General features: G+C 37.7%; 1 pseudogene; it reads left to right on the forward strand.

Annotated features, from left to right (window-relative positions):
- The window catches only part of LOC105746791 (leucine-rich repeat-containing protein 37A3-like), a 49,757-nt pseudogene that overhangs the window by 14,255 nt on the left and 15,961 nt on the right, over positions 1–19,541 (forward strand).

The following is a 19,541-nucleotide window of genomic DNA, read 5'->3' on the forward strand; positions in this document are numbered from 1 at the left end:
CCAACCTTTACTGATTATTTTATAGCGCTGCGAATCCCTCATAAGAATCCAAGTTTACATACAATCCATATAGTTGTATGGGCAACACAAGAAAAAAAAGTATGGAATCACAATTGATAATATTTAATGAATTCATTCAAAAATATTCACCAAGCACTGTGCCCAATGTGTGCCAGGCCCTGTACTAAGTATTGGGGATACAAAGAGGAATAGGACAAAGACTTTATCCCCAAAAACTTTCAGATTGGAGGGAGGAGATAGATGTTGATGGGGAAATATAGGAGAGCCCTGGTAGGATCCATGCGGCAGGGCAACAGGGTAGGAGGATGACAAAGGAGGGCCTGGGTGGGGGGTTAGTAAAGACTCACACCGAGAGTGGCTCTCTCGGGTTTCTGTGTTCATCTTAAACAACAGAAAGAGGCATTTGCTAAATATGAGAGAATTAGAGCTAGCTGGCACAGGAAATAAATTAACACTCATGTCACGTGATCTGAACAGAGCTCTAGCCCTAAAACTAATTGAGAGCTACTTTCAAAAGATTGGAATAATGGTCAAATACACCAGGTGTGTGTTGGGGGCTGCGCTCCTCTGTTTTTGGTCAAATTTTTCTAAGAGACAAAACTAATTTGCTTCAGGAAATGTTTTCTGTAGGTGAGACATGAGTCTTACTGCATCACTTTCCAAAGGCAAGTTGCCAAGAAGAGATGGCTCCCCTTGAGTTGTCATTTTATGACCTATACGACATAGTACTCGGGTGTTTATAAGTTAAAACAATATATTCCCTGCTTTTAAAAAATTGGTAAAAAGATCCCAGCTGAAGTGGATTTATCATGAACTGAATGAAATTTAAGCTGCAGGGCCCCTCACTTGCATAGGCCCCTTCCAAGGTCCTAGGAGGTGACCCTAGCAATTTTGGTTTTCATAATTCTGCACTTTTTATTAGAAAGGATTTCACAAATTAGATAAACAGCAGACCCCTTAAAACCCAGATTCACCGCTGGGTTCCAGGTAATTATAACCAAGTAAATCTCTTGAATGAAGCCTAGATGTTATTGACAAATTAGAAGTGTGGATAAGTCATTCTTTTTTTTTCCTAAAGATTTATTTTTATTTATTTCTCTCCCCTTCCCACCCCCACCCCCACCCCCCAGTTGTCTGCTCTCTGTTTCCATTCACTGTGTATTCTTCTGTGTCTGCTTGCATTCTTATCAGTGGCACCTGGAATCAGTGTCTCTTTTTGTTGTGTCATCTTGCTGTGTCAGCTGTCTATGTGTGCCGTGCCACTCCTGGGCAGGCGTGGCAGGCTGAACTTTCTTTTGCACTAGACTGCTCTCCTTAGGGGGGGGCACTCCTTGTGCATGCGGTACCCTACACGGGGGACACCCCCATGTGGCACGGCACTCCTTGCATGCATCAGCACTGCATGTGGGCCAGCTCCACAGGGGTCAAGGAGGCCCTGGGCTTGGACCATGGACCTCCCATGTGGTAGGCAGATGCTCTATCCTTTGAGCCAAGTCCGCTTCCCAAGAGTCATTCTTTTCTGAGTCTGAAATCCACCTCAAAGTTGTGCCAAGCTCTTTAGTAAACTACCATTTTTTGAGTGGTAGTGGTAATCCTATCTTTTTCAGAGCAAATCAGGAATGAAATATATTATGGAAAACCAGCAGTGATTGCTAATCCTAAATGTTAAGTATACTTTTTTCTGACTTTAAAGTGCTTCTCATTCATTCCCCTACACCGATCCAGACTGTTGGCTTAATTTTTTAAAATTTTCTTTTAGTCAGTTTATTGGTTCTAACAATACAAGCTCCATGATTTTAAAAATAGAAGGACTGTACAATGTAGAAAGGCTGTATACATTATTCAGATATAATGTATTCACATGCTGGCTTGTCTATGGACATCAGTAATGGGCCAAGAACATAAGCACTTAGAGAGAATTAGAGGAAAAGCCAAGCCTCTCCTTACTGAATTATTTGCCCACCATTGACACTATTAATGAGGGAGGCATGGCCACACTGTGAAGGCAAATTGAGGGGCCTTCACAGAGATGCCCTAATGCTCCCCAGTCAGCTGGCATCAGTTTCCATGAGATAGCTGTAGACGCACAAGAGATTATATACTTCAGGATGTTGTCATCACTTGTTGATATGTACTGGAATCCTGGCAGCTTCTTCTCAGATTGAGAAAGGCATAAACATTAAAGATGAAGGTAACTCGGGTCTGTCCTCTGGAGGGGTTTAGGGTAGCTGTTTGATTTATAATAGTTGAGAAGTGTTAAGATTGTCATACCCAGCAACTATTATACTTTTCTTCTCCCAACCGCACATCCTATTCTTTCCCACCTGTATAGCAAGGTAACTTCTCTTCTCTCTGAAGCTTAGTAATTCTTTCTCTGCCCAATAAAGTTTCTTTAAAACCTATATTTGTTAGGTACTTATTATGTTCCTGGCACTATACTAAATACTTTTACTTATCATACTACGTAAGACAGTCTGCATAAAGCTCTTATAATAGTGCTTGGCACAGAGTAAGTGCTCAATACATGTTAGCTCATATCTATTTCATTTTCATTTTCCCAACAACTCTTGTGATACAGATATCAACATCTCCAATTTGAGGATGGGAAAACTGAAACTCAGAGATGTGTCACTTGTCTGAGTTTCCACTGTTAAGAAGGGGCAGAACCACTTAAGAGCTTTGCAAATAGTGTTCTCTGCAGCTCTGCATTCCCTTCTAATTGGAGCCAAGTATTAACACTTTGGCTTTTTGTTCATTGTATCTCAAAGTTGGTTTCATACTTAAATAGGACCTTTAGAGCAGAGAGCTCCATTTCCCTATGAGCTTCTCATGCTCCTGGAGTGCCTGATCACACCATCTATGGGCATTTCCAAGATCTCTGCTCACTGGCTAGTAAACATAGGATAGCATTACCATTGAGTACCTACTTTATGCCCAGCTCCGTGCTGTGCTTTACACATGCTCTTTCATTTAATCCTCAAACTACCTGGTGAGGTAAACAGTATGAGGTAAGGCTCAGACCTGTTCATTACTTCAGAAAGTGGCAGAGCCAGAATTCAAACCCAGGTCTGCCTGATTCCAGAGCCCTTGCTTTTTCCATTGTTCCTCACTCCTTCTTTATATAACCTAGCCAAGGAGTCTTCTTCAAGGTTATTCTCAGAACTTTGAATGAAATAAAGGCTCACCATTTCAGATTCTTCAGACTTTGCCCCAGAGAAGGGGTTTACATGATTCCGTTAGGGGTCTTGTATTGAGGAGCTTCTCGTGGGAAGTCATGTTCTCATGGCCCATGGACCTATGTAGATGAATAAAGGAAAGGGGTTACTCCATCCCCAAGTACTTTGAAACATTTTGAAACAGGATCTGGCACACTCTGCTTATTTCTTTGACTACCTTCTCCAAGGAACCAGATTTCCTTCCTATTTTGGGATTCTAGCATAGATAGTTTGAGTTTGTCCTGTTTTAAGCTTATTTTTCACTGCCTGCTTTGGACAGTTTTTCAGCTAAAGCTGTTAGGATTTCAGTACAGTCAGGACAGTGATGACATGTTTCAGTCCTCAATTCTTCTCTGTCTCCTCAGTTAATAGAAAGGAAACATAGCCTATCTGTCTGCCCCTGTATAGAAGAATCTGGAGAAAATAAAAGAAAATAACAGGTAAGAAATGTTCCCTTGTTTTGTGAGCTACCTTTAATCTGCCCCATTGTTCTACAGCAAAAGGCTTATGCAGAAAATATTTAAGTTCTCTTCTAGTATACACTTTAGAAATTATTTGGAACAATATTTCTTAAACTCTGACTCTGGGACAGACTTTGAAGCTAATAAAAATGTTGCAGGGAAGCAGATTAGACTCAACTGATAGAGCAACTGCCTATCATATAGGAGGTCCAGGGTTCAAACCCAGGGCCTCCTGGTCCATGTGGTGAGCTGGCCCACATGCAATGCTGATGCGCGCAAAGAGTGTCGTGCCATGCAGGGGTGTCCCCCGCGTAGGGGAACCCCACGTGCAAGGAGTGCACCCTTCAAGGAGAGATGCCCTGCACAAAAAAAGCACAGCCTGCCCAGGAGAGGCACTGCACACACAGAGAGCTGATGCAGCAAGATGACACAACAAAAAGAGACACAGATTCCTGGTGCTGCTGACAAGAATGCAAGTGGACCCAGAAGCACACACAGTGAATGGACACAGAGCAGACAATGGGGTGGCAGGGGAGAGAAATAAATAAAAAATAAATCTTTTAAAAAAAGTGTTGCAGGGAACAGTTGTAGTTCAGTGGTTGAGCATCTGTTTCCCAAGCACAAGTACCTCCAAAAAAAAAAAAAATTGAGGGTGAAAATAGGGTAAAATAGAGTAGCCCCATTTTTGATTTCACTAGGATACTGATATCAGTTGGGAGAGGGCTATCTAGTTGAGAAGAAACAAAAATTGATGAGTGCAAGGCCATAGATGAGCTGTTAAGAAAGAGGGAAGGAAAAAAAAAAAAGAGTGAAGGGTTAGAGAACTTAGAATATTGGGGAAGGATAACAAACTTTGCTGAATTGTTTTGGCTACATTCTTAATGACTTGGGGGAAAGTGGAGAGATGCAGGGAGAGATGCAGAGGTGGAGGAGCTTACTTGCACAGAGCCCAATGACAATCCTAAAGGCTTTAATGCTGAAAGGGCTGTTCATATCTTCTAGTTCTGCTTGAAGTTTCGGTAATTTGTGTTATTTCTCCATTTCACCTAGGTTATCTAATTTGTTGGCATACAATTGTTCATAGTATTCCCTTATAACCTTTTTCATTTCTGTAAGGTTGATAGTACCTTTCACTTCTGATTTTAGAAATTTGAGTCTTCCCTCTTTTTCTCTTGGTCAGTCTAGCTAACAGTCTGTCAATTTTGTTAATCTTTTCAATGAACCCACTTTTGGTTTTGCTGGTTTTTCACTATTTTTCTATTCTCTATTTCACTTTTTTTCTGCTCTAAACCTTATTATTTCCTTCCTTCTGCTGCTTTGGATTTAGTTTGCTCTTTTCTAGTTACTTCAAGTGGAAGATTAGGTTCTTCCTAATCTTCCAAGTTTCTTTCTTTTATTCATTTCTAATTCCATTCCACTATGGTTAGAGAACATACTTTGTATAATTTCTATTCTTTTATATTTATTGGGACTTATCTTCTGGTCTAACATGCTATCTATCCTGGAAAATGTTCCATGTGCACTTGAGAAGGATGTGTATTCTGCAATTTTGGGGTGGAAGTGTTTTATAGGTATCTGTTTATTCTAGTTTAGAGTATGTCAAGTCCTCTGTTTCCTTGTTGATCTTCTGTCTTGTTGTTCCATCCATTATTGAAAATGAAATATTGCAATCTTCGGCTATTATTGTTTCATTGTCCTTTTTTCCTTTTAATTCTGCCAATTGCTGCCTTTTTAATTTGAAAGTTTAATGCATTTTGTATCTAACATATTTACTGATAAAGTAGGACTTCCATTTGCCATTTTGTTATTTATTTATATGCCTTTTGTTTTCCTCTATTCCCCCATTACTCCCTTCCTTTGTGTTAGTTTCTAGTGTACCATTTTAATTCCCTAATTTCTTTCATTTTATATATATATATATATATATATATATATATATATATATATATATATATATAGTTATTTTCTTAGTGGTTGCCCTGGGGATTACCTTTAACATTTTAATTTATAACATTCTCGTTTGGGTTAATAGCAACTTAATTTCAGTAGTATACAGACTCTTTGTTCCTTTATAGCTCCACTCTACCTTTATACAGGTACTGTTAAAAATACATTATGTGCCCAGTAACATTGATTTATAATTACTGCTTAATGTAGTTATCTTTTAAACCAAATACAAGGATAAAAGATGTTACAAACAAAAAACACATTCATGTCTTTTTTTAATTTTTAAAAAAATTCTTCTTTTAATTTTTTTCCCTCCCCTCCCCCCTGCTCTGCTGTTTTTTGCTGTCTGTGTCCATTCAGTGTGTGATCTTCTGTGTCAATTTGTCTTTTTCATCTTCTCATTTTTCCTCCTCTAGGATTCAATCCTGGGGACCTCTAATGTGGAGAGAAGTTCCCTGTCACTTACACCACCTCAGTTCCTAGTTTCCGTTGCTCCTTGCCTTGACTCTCCCCTTCGTCTCTCTTTTGTTGTGTCATCATCTTGCTGTGTGGCTCACTTGTACAGGCACTGGCTCACCACATGGGCACTTGGCTCACTGTACAGGCACACCTTTTTTTAAATCAGGAGGCCCCTGTGTCCTCCCATATGGTAGGCAGAAGCCCAATCACTTGAGCCATATCCACATCCCAAATTCGCATGTCTTTTATATTTATTTATGTAGTTACCTTTACTGATGCTATTTATTTCTTCTTGTGGATTCAAGTGACTAGCCACAGTCCTTCAATTCAGCCTGAAGAAAGTCCTTTATTATTTCTTGTAGGGCGGGTCTGCTAGCAATAAACTTTCAGTTTTGTTTATCTAGGAATGTCTTAATTTCTTTTTTTTTCTCTCTCCTTTATCCCCACTCCCACCTCTACCCCCTGAGATGGCTCCCTCATCTGTCTGCTTATTGTCTGCTCATCTTCTTTAGGAGGCACTGGGAACTGAACCCAGGGCCTCCCTTATGGGAGGCAAGTGCTCCTTGATGAACCACTTGATGGTTGTGGTATCTGCTGGTTGTGGCAGTTGCGGCATCTGTTGGTTGCAGCATCTGGTCATTGCATGTCTATTGGTTGTGATGTCTGCTCTTTGCTTCATCTTGCTGGTTGCAGTGTCTGCTCCTTGTGGCATCTGCTCATCTTCTTTAGGAGGCATCAGGAATCAAACACAGGACTCCCATGTGGGAGGTGGGCACCCAATTGCTTGAGCCACATCTGCTCCCTTGCCTTCATTTTTGAAGGATACTTCAGCCAGATACAGAATTCTTGGTTGATGGAAATTTTTTCTTGAGCACTTTGTCATCTCAGTGCCTTCTGGGTTCCATGGTTTCTAATCTTATGGAAGATCTTTTATAGGTGATGAGTCACTTCTTTCTTGCTGCTTTCAAGTTTCTATTCATCTTCGACTTTTGACAGTTTGACTATGATGTGTGCAGATGTAGATCTTTTTGAGTTTTCCTACTTGGAGTTCCTTGAGCTTTTTGGATGTGTAGATTAATGTTTTCCATCAAACTTAAGTTTTTTTTGCCATTATTTCTTTTTGGCCCTTACTCTCCTCTGGGGCTCCTATTATGAGTATGCTAATATTTTAATGATGTCCAACAGACCCTGGACTCTGTTCATTTCTCTCCATTCTTTTTTCCTATATTTTTCTCAGAGTGCATAATCTCAATTATCTATCTTCAAGTTTACTGATTCTTTCATCTGCCTGTGCAAATCTGCTGTTGATCTCTAGTAAATTTTTCATTTCAGTTGTATTTTTCAACTCCAGAATTTCTACTTGATTCTTTTTTATATAAATTATATCTCTTTATTGACATTCTCTATTTGATGAAACATCATTCTCTTGCTTTCCCTTAGTTTTTTTGGAAGTTGCTTTTTTTTTAAATCTGTTTGATGTAAAATAGCTAATTGAAGTCTTTGTCTAGTAAGTCCAATATCTAGGCATCCTCAGGACACTTTCTATTGATTGCTTTTTGCCTTTTGTATGGACCATGCCTTATTGTTTCATTGCATGTCTCATAAATTTTTGTTGAAAATGGGACATTTAAAATAATATAATGAAAAAATAAAAAATAACAAGGAATAATATAATGTAGCAACTCTGGAAATCAGATTCTCTCTTCTCCCAGATTTGATGTTGTTGCTTCTTGTTGTAATAGTTGTTTAGTAACTTTTCTGAACTAATTTTTTAAAGTCTGTATTATTTGTTGTGTGTGGCAATTGCTATTTTTATTCTGTTATCTTAGTGGTCAACTAGTGATTGAACTGAGATTTTCTAAAAGTCTCCCAGTCTTTGCCAATGGGCTCTGTATGTATGTTGAGGCTTGCCTTCAACACCATCCAGACATTTTACAGCTTTGCCTTAATCTTCACTTACTGCTTGCACAGTTTCTCAAAGTTAAAGTTTAGGAATTTCTCAAGTGTTCCCTGAACATGCTCACCACCCTTCTGGATTGAATTTGATGGTCTTCTAGATTCCAAGGAGTATGTCCCAGATTTTCAAATCCTCCATGGATATCTCATTTCTTGGCTTTTCCTTTTTATACTTTTCAGGTAGGCTATTGTTTGCCGTATTCTCCATTGTTTTAGGCAGCTATGATGTGAAAACCTTTTTCCTATAATTATTTCTTTAGAAAACACTCACTGGGGAGGGGCTTTTAGCACTAGTCAGCCACCAGTTAGGTCAATTAAGACAAGCCTTTCTATTGGAGTCCTCCAAGGAATCACCAGACAGGTTAATTAATGACAATCCTTTGGGAATTAGGCTTTGAAAGAGCTCCATCTACATTCTGCTTCCTCTAGTACTGGCACATGGGCAGTTATTTTTCAAGGTTTCTGCTGAGCTGGAGAGCAGGGAATGAGTCTAGGAAAAGTTAAAACACCATAAACTCACTGTCTTTATGGAAATTCAACCATTTTCTTCATTCACCATTCCCAGAGTTCTGAAAGAGTTGATTCTATTTTTTTGACAGTTTTTCATTACATTTATGGAGGGGTGAATTTCAGAGTATTCTGTCATTTTCAATGACATTACCTACATTATGTTTTTAAATTCCTACAGTCTCAGTGACTATGGACAAATTACATATTTAATTGTGGGAGAAAATTAGGGAAAATAAATCAAAAGAGAAAATGTAATCATCCATGAGCGTCTCCCCAGTGGGCAGGTGAAACTTTAAAAGGTATTTCTATATTTAGAGCGCTCAATGTTAAGGTTAAAATAACAGCTATTTTAAACCTTATTTTCTTCATACAGGTTAAGCACAGGCTTTGGAGTCAGAGCTGAGTTCAAATACCAGCTCTGCTTCTTACTAGCTTGGTGACCTAGAACAAGTTATATAAACCCTCTCTGTGCCTCAGTTTCCTCATCTGTAAAATGGAGTCATTGTAAAATATATTACATAAGGTTATTGTAAGGGTTAAATGTGAAATGATAATTACAGTGCCTGGTAGTCCAATAGATATTAGCTGTAATAATTACTATATTTATGATGGTCTGCAAAAGTACCCCAATGATTCTTTAGTAGAGATAATCTAAAGGTATATTTTCTTTTCATTTCTGCTTTTTTCTTTAAGAACGAGAATAAAATCTATTTCAGGATTTGAAATAAAAATTTGTGTAAAAATGAATTTATTCCTTTTATTGATATATAAATAAAATTTTATGTATGTACTCAACAAATACTTACTTAATGCCTAGCAAACATCAGGCACTATGACAGGTACAGAGATGATAGTGCCAATAAAACATGGTTCCTGCCCTCAAGGAACTGACAGTCTAGGAAATTGACAAGTAAACGGATAATAACTTGCAATGTAACAAGGGCTTTGATGATGAGAATTCATAGGAGAGTATGTGATGGGAGCTATGGTTTCACCAGTTCCCCTTCTTAGATTTATCTCTTCTTTGGCTCCAGAGCCAAGGAATTTGGTCCTTTTTTTTTTTTTTTCAGTTGAGTGGATTAAACCTTGACAATTTTTAAGTTCTAAAGATTGAAAGGGGAAAGCATCTTGAATTATGGAGGATACTAGAAATAGTATTTCCTATGACTGGGGTTTCCTTCCAGCATAGTCACTTCTAGGGTTGTCAACCTGAAAAATCCTTTGGCATATTTTTTCTATAGTATCCATCTTTTTTTCTTTTTTTCCTCTTTCTCTTCTCCACTTTATATTCCAGAGACCTAGGTAGTTCCCTCTAGAGGAAGAATGCTTTGTGGATTCTAAGGGTGATTTGTAGGTAAAGACAGAAAATGAATTTTTTTAAGGAGGTACTGGGGATTGAACCTGGGACCTCGTACATGGGAAGCAGGCACTTAACCACTGAGCTACACCTGCTCCCTGAATTTTTTTTTTTACCTTCAAGTCCATACCAAAAATATGAACATAAATTTTCATGGAAGTAATTGAAAATGCATATAATTTTAACTCCATTGCATTTTTCAGAATTCTCAGTCGTAATCCTCTGACAACTGTTGAAGATTCATACGTTTTTTAAATTGCCAGTATTAAAATATTTGTAAGTACTGCAAAAATCTCTTGGGTCATGAGATGATTTCTGTTCTTTTACTTTCATTGTAGAGTAAGTATTTTACTAAATATTTTACTAAGTATTTAGGCTAAAATGTCATAATTTTCATTTTAACTGGGTTATTGTAAAAAGTTATTGGCTGTGAAAATGATTTAAAATGGATGTATAATGGGCAAGACAGCCAGCAGGGAAAGAGAGCAGTGTTGAAGAACATGTGTGAATATGGTACATGTAAATATATATGCGAATATTGTTTATCCTAGAATGCAGAGGTGAATAAGGTATGCCTTATTACAAGGGAGCAAGGAGTTGAGAGAGGTGAATGCAATACGAGAATGACAGGTAGGATAATGGTAAAAACTATAGGTTCAGTGCCAAGGTCATTGATTTGATTATGCAAATAAACTTATATTTCTTCAATAAGAACTCTGGAATTGTTTTTGATGAAATATAAACTCTTGAGCTGGCTTATTTTACAGAGAAGCCAAAGTTGAAGTTATCTCATGACTTACTATCTTTTTAAGTACAGAATACTTGTATTTAGGGTCATATTGTAAATGTTTGGGCTTTCTCCTTCAGAGACATGGGAAGAACACAAGTGTCACAACAATTGAGAACATCCTCATGATGACCCTCGCATTGGAAATATTGTAAGCCATTTGTTCTTAGATTTATTTTCATGTAGTTTTCTTATGTTTGTTTTTATTATTGTCCATGTCAAGTTCACTGTGGTAAAATTTACGTAAAATAATAGTCACACTTTAAAAACGCACAATTTTATGACTTGACAAATGCATAGTTATATAACCACCACCGCAATCAAGATACAGAATATTCCATTCACCCCAAAAAGGTCTCTTATGCCTACTTGTGGGCAATCCCTTCCTCCTACCACCAGCCCCAGTTAACCATCCATCTCATTTCTGTCCCTATGGTTTTGCTTTTGCAGAATGTCTTACATATAGTATGCAGCCTTTTGTGTCTGGCTTTTTTCACTTAGCGTAATCCTTGTGATAGTCATCCATGTTGTTGCATATATCAATAGTTCACTCCTTTTTATTGCTGAATATTATTCCAGTTGTATGAATATGCTATGATTTGTTTATCTGTGTATCAGTTGAATATTTGGGTGTTTCCAGTTTGGGGGACCACTATGAATAAAACTGCTGTAAACACAAACAAGTTATTTCATGACCATATGCTTTCATTTCTTGGGAGTAAATACCTGGGAGTGGATTGCTGTGTCATGTGCTGAGTGCATATTTCACTTATTAGAAACTGCTAAACTGTTTTCCAAATTGGTTGTTCCATTTTGCATTCCCACCAGTAGTGTATGAGAGCTGTATTTGCTCCACATAGTCATCTGAACTTTATATTTCAGTCTTTTAACTTAAAAAAAATTTTCAGCCTTCCTGTTAGGTGTGTCACAGTAGGGCACCTTGGTTTTAATTTGCATTTCTCTAATGGCTGATGATGTTAACTACTCAGGTGCTTTTTTACCATCCTTATCTTCTTTAATGAAGTTACTGTTCAAATCTGTTGCCAATTTTTAATAGGATACCTTATCTTACTATTGAGTTGTAAAGGGGCTTTATATATTCTGTATGTAAGTTCTTTCTCTTAGATATGTATTTTGTAAATATATTCTCCCAGGTTGTGGCTCTTCTGTCATTTTCATTCTCTTAAAAGTATTTTTGAACAATAGATGTTTTAACTTTTTATTAACTCTAATTTAGCTTTTTTTCTTATGCAGTTTGTGCGTTTTGTGTGTGTCTTATCTATTAAATCTTTGCCTAATCAAGGTTACAAAGATTTTTCTCCTATATTTTCTTCAGAATTTGCATAGTTGTATAGCTCTTTGTCCCAATAATATAATTTATATTATAACACCTTTTTTAGGGATAACTGACCTACAAGAGTTGATTTTGACATATGTGTACAGCTTGAAGCCATCATCAAAATTGAAATAATGAACATATCCATCACTTTAAAAGTGTGCTCAAATCACTTTGTAATTCTTCCCTCCAGCCCCTCTTTGTGCCTCTCATTCCTCATGTAACCACTGATCTGCTTTCCATTACTGTAAATTGTTTTGTGTTTTCTAGAATTTTATATAATTCCTCTTTTTTTTTTGACTCACTTTTTTTACTTATCATGATTGTTTTGGAAGTTATCCATGTGGTTATGTGAATCAATAGTTCATTTGTTTTTACTGTTGAATAGTATTCCATTATATAGATATACCAAACTTTATCTGCTTACCTGTTGATAGATATTTGGGTTGTTTCCAGTTTTTGTCTATTACAAATAAAGTTTCTATGAACCTTTCTCTCAGGTAAATATCCAGAAGTGGAAATGCTGGATCACATGGTAAGTGTATGTTTGACTTTTTAAGAAACTGTCAAACTATTTCCAAAAAGGTTGTACCATTTTACATCCCCATTGGCGGTATAGGAGCTCCATTTTCTCCAGATCTTTGCCAACTCCTGCTAGGCTTCATCTTTTTAATTTTAGATAATCTAATAGGTGTGTAGTTGTATCACATTGTAACTAATTTGCATCTCCCTAGAAGATTAATGTTTTTGAGCATCTTTTCATGTGCTTACTTGCCATTTTTAGCCTTCAAATCCTTTGCCTATGTTTTGAGGTTTTTTTTTAAGATTTATTTATTTCTCTCCCCTTCCCCCACTCCCTGTTGTCTGCTCTCTTCTGTGCATTCACTGTGTGTTCTTCTGTGTCTGCTTGCATTCTCGGCGGCACCGGGAATCTATGTCTCTTCTTGTTGCATCATCTTGCTGCGTTAGCCCTCTGTGTGTACAGCACCACTCCTGAGTGGGTTGTGCTTTTTTTCTCGTGCAGAGGGGCTCAGTGTGGGGCTTGTGTGTGGGGTACCCCTATGCGGGGCACCCCTGCATGGCACTGCACTCCTTGCACGCTGTAGTGCCCTGCGTGGGCCAGCTCACCACACAGGCCAGGAGGCCCTGGATTTGAACTCTGGACCTCCTATATGGTAGGCAGACACTCTATCAGTTGAGCCACACCTGCTTCCCTTAATCTGAGTTTTGAAAGTTCTTTATATATTCTGGAAACAAGTGTTTTTTCTGATATGTAGTTTGCAAATATTTTCTCCCATTTTATGGCTTGTTTTTTCATTCTTTCAACAGTAGAAGTTCTTAATCCTGATGATGCCCAATTTATTATTATTTTTTCTATGGATAGTGCTTTTGGTGTTTGCATAACTCAAGGTTACAATGATTTTCTCCTATGATTTTTCCAAGAGTTTAATAATTTTAGGCTTTACAGTTATATCTGTGATCCAATTTTAATTTGTTTTTGTATATGGCATGGATTGAAACTTACTTTTTTGCATGTGGATATTCATTTGTTTCAGCACTGTTGGTTGAAAAAAAACCACTATTCTTTCTCCACTGCTTTTGAATCTTTATTGACAATCAGTTTTCCATATCTGTGTGATCTGTTTCTGGACTTTATATTCTATTCCTTTGATCTGTTGTCCATCTTTATGTCAATACCACAATGTCTTGAAACTAGCTTCAAAGTTAGTCTTGAAATCAGGTGGTGCTAGTCTTCCAACTTCGTTGTTCTTTGGATTTCCATATGAATTTTAGAATGAGCTTGTCAGTTTCTGCAGAAAAGTCTGCTGGAATTTTGACTAGGATTACTTTGAATCTGTAGATTCATATGGGGAGAACTGACACCTTAAAAATACTGAATCTTTTGACTCATGAACACATTATACCTCTTCATTTATTGAGGTCTTCCTTAATTTTTCTCATCAATATTTTGTAATTTTCAGTATGCAAGTCTTTCACACCTTTGTCAGATTTATCCCTACTGTAATTAGTATTTTTGAAATTGCACAATTTCTGATTGGTGCTACTATTAGAGATAAAATTAATCTTTGTCTATTGATATTGTATCTTGGAATCTTGATAAGCTAGCTTATTCTAGTATCTTTTTCTGTAGATTCCATCAGGTTTTCTACATAGACATGTCTATGTAGAAGTTTTGCTTCTTTCTTTTTTCTTTTTCTTGTCTTTTTGCACTGGCTATAATATCCAATACAATGTTGACTAGAAGTGGTAAAAGCAGACATCTTGGGAGCAGATGTGGCTCAGGTGGTTGGGCGCCTGCTTCCCACATGGGAGGTACCAGGTTTGGTTCCCAGTGCATCCTAAAAACAAAACAAACAAGCAAACAAATGAAAAAACCAACTCAGGGGAGCTGACATGGTTCAGTGGTTGAGCAGTGACTTCCCGCATACATGGTCCCAGGTTCAATCCCTAGCCCTGATGGTGGTGGTGGTGGTGGCCTACCACATGGAAGGTTCTGGGTTTGGTGTCCAGTGCCTCTTGGAGAAGATGAACAAGGCAGCGACCTGGCACAATGGGCAGGCATAGCAAGCTGATGCGACAAGCTGATGCAACAAGGAGACACAAAAGAGGAAAGATAGTGAGAGACACAGCAAGGAAGTGACAGAGCACCTCTCTCCCCCATGGTCCCAGGTTCAGTTCCCTGTGCCTCCTAAAGGGAAGATGAGTGGACACAGAGCATACAATGAATGTAGGCAGAGAGCAGAAAGCAAGCACAAACAACAAGAGGGTAGGAGAAATAAATAAATTAAATAAATCATAAAAAAAAAAAAAGCAGGCATCTTACCTTATTTCTGATCTTGAAAGGAAGGCATTTTGTTTTTCACATTAAGTCTGATGTTAGCTGTAGGTTTTTTGTAGATGTCATTTATCAAGTTAGTGAAGTCTCCTTCTATTCCTGGTTTGCTAAGATTTATCAGAAATGGATACTAGATTTTTAAAAATGTTTTATCCGCATTATGAGATGATTATACGGTTTTTCTCTTTTAGTCTGTGAGTATGGCAAATCACATTGATTTTTAATATTAAACCAACCTGACATCCTTGGGAGAAACCCTACCTTGTCATGTTGTATGTTTTTTTAAATACGTTGTTGAATTCGATTTACTAAAATTTTATTTAAAATTTTTGTAACTCTTCATGAAGGATATTGATCTGTAGTTTTCTTTTCTTGTAATGTCTTTGTGCAGTTTGAAAGCTGGCCTTGTAAATGAATTAGAAAGTATTTCCACCTCTTCAATTTTCTGGAAATGTTTGTGCAGAATTGATATCATTTCTTCTTTAAATTCTGTCAGAATTCAAATTGAAGTCATCTGGGCTTGGTGTTTTTTTTTTGGGGGGGTGGTTTATAACTACACATTCAATTTCTTTAATAGGCCTATTTAGGCTACATATTTAATTTTGAGTAAATTTTAGTAGTTTGTCTCTCAAGGATTTTGTCCATTTCATCTTGAATTGAATTAATTGGTATAAACTATTTTATAATATTCTCCTATTATCTATTTTTTAGATTTTATTTATTTCTCCTCCCACCCCTATCTCATTGCTTGTACTTGTCTGCTCGATATGTACTTGTCTTATTTTTTTAGAAGGCACTGGAACTGAACCTGGGACCTCCTATGTGGGAGGGAGGCACCAATCGCTTGAGCCACCTCTGCTCCCTGCTTTGCTGTGCCTCTCATTGTGTTTCTGCATTGTGTCTCTTCTCTGTGTCATCCTGTTGTGCCAGTCTATTGCATCAGCTTGCTGTCTTTTTTTTCCAAAGATTTATTTTATTTTATTTATTCTCCCCCCACCCTTGCTGCCTGTGCTTGCTGTCTGCTCTCTGTGTCCATTCGCTGTGCATTCTCCCATGTCTGCCTGTCTTCTCATCTTCTCTTTAGAAGGCACCAGCCACCAATCCTGAGACCTCTGATGTGGGAGAGAGGCACTCTATTGCTTGAGCCACCTCAGCTCCCTGGTTTGCTGTGGCTCTCATTGTCTTTCCTCTGTGTCTCTTTTGTGTGTGTGTGTGTGTGTCATCTTGTTGCATCAGCTCACAGCGCAGGCCTGCTCTCCATAGCGCAGGCCAGCTCGCCTTTTACCAGCAGGCCCTGGGAACTGAACCTGGGACCCCCCAATATGGTAGACGGGAGCCCAATCACTTGAGCTACATCTGCTTCCCAGCTTGATGTCTTGCTCGTCTTCTTTAGGAGGCACTGGAAACCGAACCCAGGCCCTCCCATGTGGTAGGTGGGCAACCAACTGCTTGAGCCACATCCTCTTCCCATCTTATTGTTCTTTTAATGCCTGAAGACTCCATAGTGATATCACCACTCTCATCCCTGATACTGGTAATCTGTGTCTTCTCTCTTTTTTTATTCCATCCCAAGTTGGCTCCCTTCATTTGTTTGCTCATTGTTTGTGCTTGTCTTCTGCTCATTGGTTTTTTTGCTCACTGTCTGTTTGTTGTTTTTCCTTGTTGTCTGCTCATTGTTTTGTTTTGTTTTTGCTCATTGTTTGCTTTGTTTTTCTTTAGGAGGCACTGGGAACTGAACCCAGGACTTCCCATGTGGGAGGCAGGGACTCAACTGCTTGAGCCACATTCACCCCTTCCAGCTCTCTTTTTTTTTTCTTTAATATAGTTTTGTTACAGAAGTGTGAACTTACAAACCAATCATGCACATGTGTAGAATTCCCATACAACAAACCTTCAACAACACAACACACCATTGTGGAACATGTATTACAGATTATGAGATAATGTCATCATGTGCTATGGTCCTTAGCACATATTTCACACATTTTTCCATATCTCCCTATTAGTAACACAATACATCTTTGGTATTGATGCAGTCCAGCTCTCTTTTGATTACTGTTTGCATAGAATATCTTTTTCCACCCTTTTACTTTCAACCTCTTTGTGTTTTTGTACATAAAGTCAGTTTCTTGTAGACAGAATTACATGGATCATGTTTTTTCATTCAGTCTGCCAAAATCTGCTTTTTAATAGGGAAGTTTAAACTATTGACATTTAAGGTAATAACTAAAAAGGAAGGATCTATTTCTGCCATTTAGCTATCTGCATTCTGTATGTCTTTTGCATGTTTTTGGGTGCTCAATTTCTCCACTACCATGTTTTTGGTTGCTCAATTTCTCCACTACCACCTTTTTTTCTTTAGTTGTTGTTTAATAGTGTACCATTTTGATTCTCTTTCCTTTTCTCTAATATTTTAGTTTTTTGTGTCTTTATCTTTGTGATTACAATGAACATCTTAAACTAATAAAACCTAGTTCGACTAGTACCAACCTAGTTACAGTAGTATATGAACTCTCTACTCATAAACATTTCTCTCTCCCTTTATATGATTATTGTCTCAGATTAAATCTTTACACATCTATGTCCAATAACATAGATTTTAAATGTTATTTTATACATTTGTCTATAAGATCCTATAGAAGGATAAAGCACTTACAAACCAAAAGTATAACACAGGATTTTATATTTACCTATGTAATTGCCCTTACCAGTATTCTTTATTTCTTCTTATGGCTTTGACATACTGTCTGATGTTCCTTTTATTTCACCTGAATGACTCCCTTTCATTTCTTGTAGGACAGGTCTTCTGTAATGAACTCTTTCCTTTTTTGTTTATCTGTAAATGTCTTCATTTCTTTTTCATGTTTGAAATATCATTTTGCTGGATATAAAATCCATGCTTGACAGGTTTTTTTTTTTCCTTTGATGACTTAAAATATGCCATCTCATTGTCTTTTGGCCTCTATTGTTTCCTACTTGAAATCCTCTCTCAATCTTATGGGTGATCCCTTGTACTTCTTCACTCTTGCTGCTGTCAAAATCCTCTTTTTCTTTGGATTTTGATAATTTTACTATGACGTATCTTGGTGCAGTCCTCTTAGAGTCTACCATGCTTGAAATTTGTTGAGTATTCTGGATGTGTATATTCATGTATTTCAACAGATTTGGGGTCCTTTTGGCCAATACTTCTTCAAAGATTTTGCTCCTTTCTCTCTTTCTTATCCTTCTGGGACTCCAACATAAGTTGGTATGCTTGTTGGCATCCCACAGGTCCCACTGTTCATTATTCTTTATTAGTTTTTCTTTCTGTTCTTCACACTGGAAAATTTCCGTTGTCTTATCTTCAAGTTAACTGATCCTTTCTGCCTGTTCAAATCTGCTTTTGAATTGTCAAATGAGTTTTTATTTTAGTTACTATGCTATACAGCTCCAAAATATGCTTTGTCCTTTAATAATTTCTCTCTATTTATTTTGTTCGGCATTGTTTTCTTAGTTTCCTTTAGTTCTTTAAAAATTGGATTCCTTTAGCTCATTGAACTAATGATTCTAATCATTGACTAATGGTTCCAATGTGTGAGCTTCCTCGGGGTTGGTTTCTGGCCATTTTTTTCCTGTGAATGAGCCATACTTTCCTGTTTCTTTGTGTGATTTGTAATTTGTTTGCTGAGAAGTGGACATTCTGAGTATTTTGTAGTTATAACTCTGGAAATCTATTTCTCCCACTCTCTGAGATGCCTAGATTATTTATTTCTAGTTATTGAGGGTTTCAACTATCAATTTGAGATTTTTCCAAACTACTTTTGCTCCCAAAAAGGGAATGGAGAGATAAAAGAGGAAGAAAGAAAAAGGCAAAAAACAGATACTGCCTCTTTAGGACTCCACTGCTGCTTTTAGACTGAGAGGGTTTAGAACAATGGCTATGCTCAGTCCCAGTCCCCCAGCAATCTGAAGTAGCTGACCAAAAGCATTGATCAGCAATTAGACCACACACACACAGATTTTGGAGGACCACTTTGGCACCAGCAAGCTGCACCAGGAGCCCGGGCTGCTATACCGAGTGCTGCCTGCCACAGAACTGGGGATGCTGGGGGATGGTGACTACTACATGAAAGGCAAAATTCACCAGTATTTTACTACAATTTACCAGCCTCTTCTCCTGCTCTTTCCTAGGATGATGCAAGTGTTCCACTAGATTCCAGAGTTCCAACTAGTTGATTCAGATAGTCCTACCAGTTCAATAGTTGTTTTGGTGGAGGGACTATTCCTGGAGCTTTCTACTCTACCTTCTTCCCACAGTTCTCTCCTTTATTTATTTTCGTGCTCTGTTATTAGTGCATAAACTTTTAGGATAGTTATGTCTTCATTTATTGACCCCTCTATCCTGATGAAATAACCTCCTTAATTCTTCCCTGATAATATTCTTTACTGTGACATTGACTTTGATAGTAATATAGCCATTCCAGCCTTCTTTTGATCAGTGTTAGCATGGCATATCTTTTTTCAATCTTTTACTTTCAATCTATCTGAATCTTATATTTAAGAAGGTTCTTGGGAAGTGGATGTAACTCAGGCAACTGAGTTTCTGCCTACCACATGGGAAATCACTGGTTTGGGTCCCAGCGTTTCCAAAAGAAG

Source organism: Dasypus novemcinctus, chromosome 21, assembly GCF_030445035.2.
Source record: "Dasypus novemcinctus isolate mDasNov1 chromosome 21, mDasNov1.1.hap2, whole genome shotgun sequence".
Classification (NCBI taxonomy): domain Eukaryota; kingdom Metazoa; phylum Chordata; class Mammalia; order Cingulata; family Dasypodidae; genus Dasypus; species Dasypus novemcinctus.